Below are 7,185 nucleotides of genomic sequence, written 5' to 3'. Positions count from 1 at the left end.
ATTGCAGGGGGTTTTATTGTCACTTTGCCAGAGTCCCCATGCAGTGCTCCACCTACCAGGACATGAAGAAGGCAGGGAAAGGCCATCAGGACAGAAACACCTGAGGAAGTAAATCCAGCAGCCACTCTGCTCAGCAGCACAAGTCTTTCAGTCAAATCCCAGGAATGGGTTAAGTTGGTTTTCTGCTAGAGAGGCAATTCCATGACTTTGTGCCCTTTGTACAAGGATTGATTAGAAAGCTCCTATTGGATAAACATAATCAAAACAAGTAATTTTTATATCAAGTGACTAGCGGCAAATCGTGTTTTAAACACTTTTACTCAAGTTTTTATTAAAATTGATGTTTAAAAATTTCTTCTGAAGTTGCAACATTGTGAAAATTTACAACAGCTGGGAAAGTGAAAATACCCAGTTTATGTTAAGTGAGTTTTGTTTCTTAGAGATAAAAAATATGTAATAAAAATGAAAAGGAAAGGCAGATGCATTTAAACTTAGTTCAATTTTAATAAATTTAAGGTTGTTATTGTAGTAGTAGTGTTGGTTAAGACAATTCTATCTTGAATGGTTCTCTCAATATATAACACTAAACCTTCAGTTCTGCTGTATTTACTACCCTCCAAGTTTGATTTTATGTGTAGCAGCTGACACTGAAGTGCTGATATCTTTGTGTTCAATTAAAGTAAGGAATAAGAAACACAAGAGTGTGTTTTTCACAGTCTTAAGTTAGAGTAATTCAAGACTCTTTTATGTTCTCCAGTTCCACTAAAACTCTAATGAGGGACTATGGTGCTCTGCACTCACTAGCAAGTACTCTGTGCAAATCATCTTGCTCTTAGAATGATAACATTTGAAGTCATTTATTGATTCAATCCTGCTAGCAGAAGGGACTTGTACAGCAAAAGCTTTCACCTCCTTGCACTCTTACCCCAAACAGGTGATGAACGACAGGAATGCCATGGGGAGAAGCTCACTTTGCAGTTGCTGATCCTGCAGCATCATCCAGCAGTTCTCAGAAATCAGGGAAACTATTCAGGTGCCTAAAATAAAGGCTGTGTTTAGTTGATGACCTTATTTTTTTGCTGCAGCAGTCTGTATGGCAGATAGGTAACAATAGTTGGGCAAACTGAAGTTAGTTGTTTTGGTGGAGAGCTCCTATGGCATTTCCATGGTATGCCAGTTCCAAATCAGGTTTTACTAGAAAATCCCTCTAATGTAGGATAAACCAAAACACAGAAGCATTTTTTCTGAAACAGGACTCTCCATCACTTTGTACAAGTGACTTCCTTCCTAGGCCATGCTCGAGGGGATGGTGGCAGGGAAAGCTCTGAAGTCCCCTTCCTGCCTCCTGAGCACCTTCCCAGGTAAGCCAGGAGGAGTGTGGGAGAGTTTCTCCATTGGATGAAACCAGCAGAATTCCTCCTGAAGGGACAGCCATCTCTGTCATCTCTGAGTCCCATTCTCATACCCCACTGTTGCCCAAATCCCCCAGGTGTGAAAGCAGCTCTGAGCCCAGCGGGACGGGCGGTGAGCGGTGGATGAGCGCCTGGTGCTTTGTGCAGACACTGTCACTCCCAGGGCTGCCAGTGCCAGACCTCTGCTGATGTTGCTGAACTGTGTTTTACAGGAACTCATGAAATCCCCTGAGTGGTTCCAGCACTGTATAGCTGATTACATTTAAGAATGTCTGTAAATTCTCCCTGTAATATTTTTAAATGACTAGCAGCTCCTCTATTTGAATGACCAAAATACTTTCTCATGTCTGCTTGAGGAGCCTTCACTCCTGTTTGGAGTTAATCCACTCTGAAATTAGGGCAGTGCAGATTACCTTTGGAAAGGAGCAAGCTGCAAAAACTTCCAAATTTACACACACAAAGCATGTGTGATGAGACATACTTTGAGCTGATGTAAAAGCACTGTAACATACTTGATGTGACATGAAATTCCTACCACATTTAAGTAATATTAATCTCTCCCCTAAATCCTCTGGCAGAAATAAGTCTTGTTCCACACTCTAGTCTTAGATTTTGTCAAATTTATTTTCCTTCTCATTTTTCTTTTAGACTGACATGTTTTTGTGGTCACAGGGGCCAATTTTGCTTCTAGTCACAGAAAGTAAATGCTTTTGCACGTGCCCCCTGTGGACATGGGGGGCTGGAGCAGACAGTGCTGTCACTCAGCACACTCTGGGGCTCAGGAGCCTCCCTGGAACCTGAGTATGCTGATGGCTTCTGCAAACTGCATTTTCTGTAGAAAATAGGTGAGGGGTGGAAGAGACTATTGGATATAAAGAGACTCAAAAAAGCAGAAGTAGAGAGATGTTAAAATGTTCATATCTCTGCTTCCAGCACACTGACCTTCACTGTGGAGCTTCTATCTCAGAGCAGCTCATAAAAACAGGCTGGCAACTGCTACCCTGGTTGCCTTTAAATGTCACTGGTTTAACATGCAATCAAGAGGTACAATTGCCTTGTTTCTGCCTTCTCCCCACCCCCCAAATTCCAGTCCTGAACACGGCTTGTTTTGGGCCTGATCAAATATGAACAATGTATTTGTGTTCCTGGAAGGAGCTTGTAAAAGGTCATAAAAACTGCAAGTTCAAAGGGCTGGATTGTTTTCAATATACACCATGAATTTCCCATTTCCCATCTCCAAGCAGGGACTGCACTGCCTCGAAGCTATTGCAGGATCCAGGTGGTAGTCAGAAGTCTAACACAGTATCTGAGAAGGCACTGATTGATGAGGAAATTCAGGGTTAAACCTGGCAGACTGTGCTACCTCTTTGGTTTATTTATCCTTACTCTGGACAAGTGACATTTCTACCACAAAACTCCATTTAACTTTCCATGAAACTGATTAAGGTAGAAAGCACCATTTCTGTATTCTGGCTAGGCACGGTTCTCACTTCATGCAGCAAATACATTTTTAATTAACTTTAGTTTCTACTTTTTCTTTCTTATCTGACATTCTTTGTTAAATGATCTAACAGGATGAGACACTCGTGCAGAAACATATGGAAAGAGAACACAACATATTCATAATAATGCAACAAGATCTCACATTCTAGCACACCATGCTTACAACAAAATCAAAGACAGTCAGAAAGCCAGGTTATTCCACACTGTAAAATGTATCTGAAATTTATAGCATATAGCCTGTTTTAATAAAAGACATGATGCTGGCTGCCTAACAGACAGGAGTATAAGATGGCATGAGAAGAAAACATATAAAAATTGTCATCTGTCAGGTTCATCAGCGCGTGGGGTTGGCATTTGGCAGCTCAACCTGCAGCAGATGGGAGCTGCTTCTCCTCCACTGCTCAGTGCAACCCCTGCATATGAAAGGGATTGAGCAAATTTATTGGGAAGAGCTTGAATGAGGTGGATCACCCAGAGGCAGAGAGGAGTAAAAGCCAACTCAGCTCAGTCTTGCGAATTAGGAAAAAATACTCTGCTCTGCAGAACTATGCTAAATACAGGGTAGCAGCCAAAATTCCACATTACCATGAGAAGCTCTGAGTCCAAGATGTCCCAGCAGTGCCAAACAGAATGGAGGTGATTTTTTTTGACTCTGAAATGTCTCTACCTACACACTGTGGTTACTTCCTGGGAGTAAAATGTTTAAACTTGCACTAAGATCTTTAGAAATTATATTAGATCACCATATCTAAGTCCAAGAGAGAGCACCACTGAGTTTGGCTTGGCATTACCTTGTATTTCCCACTGTGCTCACAGATATTCATAACATCTCCCACATAAAAAAAACAACATATATTTGATCTCAAAGAACTGCCAGCACCTCATAAGGAAAGAAATCCATGTAAGAAACCAACATACAAGATCTGCAGCAAATTCTTAAACACTTAGGCCTCTCAGTTCTGCAAGTGTTTCTGTGACCTGCAGTATAAATGTCTCAACAATCTCCAAATGCAAAGGGGGAAGAGATGTACCTGCTGTGCAGTATTATAAAGAAGAATATATGTTTTCCCATGTGTAAAACCAGGGAGTTTGCTTTCCTTTTTAAAAAAGCTAAGATTGTTTCCTATACATTGTTTGCATTGCCAGGATCACATCATGCTGGGCTCTCCACTAGTACAAGGCTAGAAAATCTAAAGGATTAGAAATTCAAGTCACATCTTTCCAGTTCTTTGAGAGAGATTCAATGAATGACTGGAGAATTAGTATAATTACTGCTACATCACAGATACTAAGCAAATAAAGCCTGATTAAGTAGAGGTGGAGAAGTGAGTTTTATTTACTTAGGATACATTATTTATTTTTCTTTCCTTTTTTATTTTTTTAATAATAAATATTTGATAAAAAAATTGGAAGGAAAACAGTTGCCATTAGAAAGTCATCTCTTCCATCCCTCTGGTCAAGCTGAAGCTAAAGCTGGTAGAAAAGCTTTAAACATGGCTGAATGAGGTTTCCTGATGTGGCTGCCAGGTAGCTCGGAATTGAGCCACTGTGGGTGAGAGGAATCTGCTCCTGCAGAAGGCAGGGAGCAAGCTGAGTCAGCAGGACTTGAGCATCCTCTGCAGCATCATGGCCTCTGATTCCTGGCCTCACCCAGGTACAGGGCCAATCTTCCTGTGCTCAGCACCAATTGTTTTAAAGTTTAACCCACAATACATTATGTTTTGTGTAGATCTATGTTTATAGAGACATGGTGTCTCTATATAGATACGTGGTATTCAGAGTTGTTGTGCCTTAAATGATTGATAAGATTTTCTGTATTAAATACCTTTATAAATGGCGTGTAAGCAGTGAGAACATAAGGGAATACTCCACATGGATGTGGGTCACTGCAGCTAGCAGTTTGGGGTTTAAGTCCATAGCATGTCAATGTACCGTGTCTTTGAATCATGGGTGAGTGACACAGAGAAAAGGTGTTGACACTGTGAATCATGAAAGTCAAAACCATGACCTTTGTTAAATCAGTGTAATCAGGAAATGTACAGAGATCCCATCTTCCCAATTAATACTAGAGCACAAAAGATCACAGTGTAAGGAAACATTCAAGTAAAACAAGAATCTTATAGCTCACATAAAACACATACAACTTGGGAAATTATATTGTGTGCAAACGTGGACCGATGCACAGAAGGGCTTCTACGTATTCAATTAATTTTCCTTTACAGATCAAGAAAACATTTATATTTTTTAAGGAATTGTCTGCAGATGCTCTCTGCCTAAACCACAAAAACCTATCCACTTAATAAAAGAATGCAACACAACTCATTGAAGCCAACAGTCTCAAAAAGCATCCATTAATTTTGGATGCTTCTGGTTTCAGATGTCTCTCTTAATGAGCTTGAATGTAAACACGCTCTTAATAATTCTGCCAAAACTGAGCTAATAAGTCAATGTCTTCGTTCATCAAGTGAAACACCTGACCTCATGCTGTATGGATGAATCAGATGCCCTGACTTAATCATTTATATTACTTTTCCTTATATAAAAAAGAAAGAAAATTTGGCCTCGATTCCCCATTCTGTTCTCATTCCTCTCAGCAGCTGTAGCTCTGTGAGAAGGCCTGGATGGAGCAGCCTGACTGAGAGGGGCTCCCTCCACACCCCTCCCATCACAGCCTGCATTTGTGGAAGCAGCAGGGAATGTGACAGGACAAGTGCTTTTCAGTGTGCAGAAAACCCTTCCACTGACAATGTAGCTCTTCAGTCTGGTGGTGAATCAACCCATTTCCCACTGGTTCAGAAGGACTCTGGGAGACCATGGCTCCCAAATGAGACCTGGAGTGACTCTTTGGTCCTGGCAGGGTCAATGACTCGCTGTCCCTGGTGCTCTCTGTAGTTACAAACTGCACAGCTGATGGTCAGTGCTGGGCTGGGAGGTGACACTGGGGAAGTTTGGAATAGCCTGTTGACACATCAATATTTGATGGTAGGAAGGACTCAGACTGAGGAAAAATCCATTCAGAAACAGGAACTGCTTATTCCCCAAAAGGAGAGGAACTGGCCAGTGAGGGTGTATCAGGCAGAGGCTGGCACTCAGATGTGAGGGGCTGGTTCAGAGCTCCAGCCACTGACCCAGGAAACTGAGATGTGGGGGATGCCTCTCAGCTTCTGGCTGGCAAGGTTGGAACCCACTCCTGGTGGCCAGGATGAATTTTCTCTTGGGTAATTTTCCTGCAGCCCATGGCCCTAAAGGAATTTTTTCCAAAGATGAGAATTGCATAGTGCCAACAACATCCAGGAAGAGAAACCTCTCCCCATTCTCCGAAGAGTTTGTGGCACTAGAAGACTTGGGGAGATACTGCCATAAGCAAAGGAATGAAGATGGAAACTAAAAGGCAGATTATTCTTGATTCCACATCCTTCATGTGCAGACTATGATGTTTTTTCTCAGTGTTCTCAGGGAAACAAGATTAAAAATAATTATTTCTCACCTCCCTGATCCCAGGATCTGAACTGGTTAACTTCTGACAGGTCATCCTTTCATACAGATTCTAGTAAGAAACACCAAAACCTAACTTCAGCAGCTCAGTTGGTAGGTGTGGATTAGAAGATGTGCATTACAGAGTGGTAACTAATAATTTTCATCAGACAGAAGTTTGTTAGGTACAAAAAGGGTGATCAGAAAACACTGGCTGTAGACAAAGCCCAATACTCAGAAGAGATATTTAACATATGGGAAGATGGATTCTAGGAAATGCTCAGAAGAGTTTGACTTCTACAAAATTTTAAATAAGGTTTTGTCAGCTTAAAATAATAATGACCACCGCAGAAATACACAAGTCCCAGCAATTAATCTACAAAAGCATCCTGGAAGAGTCTGAGACAAACTGTCTTCATTAAATGAGTCTTTAGAGGTGAGCAAACGGCTCCAACAAAGAGTTTCATGGACAAATAGTTCTATTTGCAGGCTTTCAGAAAAAAAACTGCAACACATATTTGTTCAAAGTGGCTGCTGCTAGGGATAAGCATGTGTCTGACTTCAGGTGCTGCTCCATGAAAGCTCTCCTGTCGGGAGGCTCATTTGGGTGATAACATGTAGATACCAAAACTCAAACGCAAAAACACGTTTCTCCCTTCCTGGGTGAGAGTCCTGATGTTTGGGTGTGACTTTGCTCTGACTTAGACCTTCTGCACAGTGACAAATGATGAGCAGAGTGCTTATTCCTCAAGCTGCCCTTCAGTCACGTGCAGCTCACTGCAGGCAGCCATTCCAG

This window comes from Pseudopodoces humilis, chromosome 14 (genome assembly GCF_049639895.1).
Source record: "Pseudopodoces humilis isolate 2021_Gansu_Grassland_sample_001 chromosome 14, ASM4963989v1, whole genome shotgun sequence".
NCBI classification, from domain to species: Eukaryota; Metazoa; Chordata; class Aves; order Passeriformes; family Paridae; genus Pseudopodoces; species Pseudopodoces humilis.
The sequence above is the reverse complement of the archived record's forward strand: the minus strand, read 5'-3'. Positions refer to the sequence as shown.